Genomic DNA, 1,579 nt, shown 5'->3' on the forward strand with positions numbered 1-1,579 from the left:
CCCCCCTTTCCCACAAGGCTTTTTTTGTGTAACACATCTCCTGAAATATTATCTAAATTGTGTCAAAGGGAACGCAACAAAAGGTATAATATTGTTTGTACAAAAACAAATAACTATTGCCAACCCTTTGAAGCAATATTCTGGCGCATTCATGAATTTAGCAACTCATCTCCCTTTGCCCGAGTTATAACAATAATACCATTGACCTGAACTGTCATAGCCAATGCTCTTTGCACTGTATATTATGTCAATTGTCTTTTCTAAATCGCTTCAAGCGTGCGAACTTGTGCGCCCAAATGATCTTCGGCAAAATCACCAGACTCTCTCTATAGATCTAGTCGAGCGAGTGCACGCTATAGCTTCCCCAATTGCCCTTTATTTGGCTCCAAACGGAGTCAATTTAATGGCGCTCTCCATTGCGAACCGGAGTTGCGTCAAAGCGCGCGATCTAAGACATCTTAAAACAAATCTATGCCAGTGACTAGAACGGTAGAGGCCTGCAACAAAATGATAGTGATTACATAAACATATTACAGTCGACTAAGGATGAATTGATGTCGTCGGGGGAGTGAGAGAAAGATGAACTCAAGCGAAGTTCAACTTAACCGTCGGGAACTGTAAAGAAGAAGTTAGTGGTGCTTGGACCCGAGAAAAAGATCAACTTAATCGAATATCAGGTCGAGCGAGTTTAACCGACGATAGAGGAGACGACTGTAAAACTTTTGTCTTAGAAAATCTGATTTACGTACGACTAGCAGCTTAAATATTATATTATGGCATTTTTAGGAAATTACTCCGTGCTTTGACAACATTAACTTTGATAAAACAAATTCTTGATTATATCAAATAATGCATTGCTTTTGCATAATTTATTATAAAGGTTCTTCTCATACCTCTATGCTGATCCATAACATTCAGGCTTTCTTCTTGTTCGTCGCTCGAAAAGATAACTTGAGCGACCTGTTATTCTGATTACGATTTTCATTAGAAATGCTAAAAATACTACGTGGAACAAACCAAGAATAAAAAAACCTGCACACCAGCCAAAGACTAGATGACAGGCAAATAATACAGAACACAAAAAAGTGATTTATGTAGTGAAAATTACGTGATACACGTTCAATGCAGAGTTAAATGCAAATTTATGGAATGAAACGATAAAAATAGGAAAATTTTACTATAACCATTTCGACTCTCTCTCTTTCTCTCTCTAGCTCATTTATTCTTTCTCTCTCTCTCCTTCTTTCAATTTTCTCTCTTTCTCCGTCTCCCCCTTCATCCTCTTTTTTCCCCCTCCATCCCTCCTCCAAATATAACCAAGCAGTTCTGAAACCGCGAGCTCACCACCTTGGAAAGGAAAAATTTCAATTGTATCCACGGAGTCCATGTCATTAAATTGTATTCGTCGTTTCTATTTTCGGTGCCTCGTTGTCTCTGAAGCTTCGACTGTGTCCAATATTGGTTATTTTATGGCGTTTGATTTCTACAACATTCTATGTCCGTGCCACTCGATTTCACCCTACCCCCACCCCCGGGACGGTGCCACTGACTGTAGTGTCTTTAGGCCATTCCCAGGGGG

The sequence above is a fragment of the Aplysia californica genome, unplaced genomic scaffold (assembly GCF_000002075.1).
Source record: "Aplysia californica isolate F4 #8 unplaced genomic scaffold, AplCal3.0 scaffold01285, whole genome shotgun sequence".
Taxonomy (NCBI): Eukaryota; Metazoa; Mollusca; class Gastropoda; order Aplysiida; family Aplysiidae; genus Aplysia; species Aplysia californica.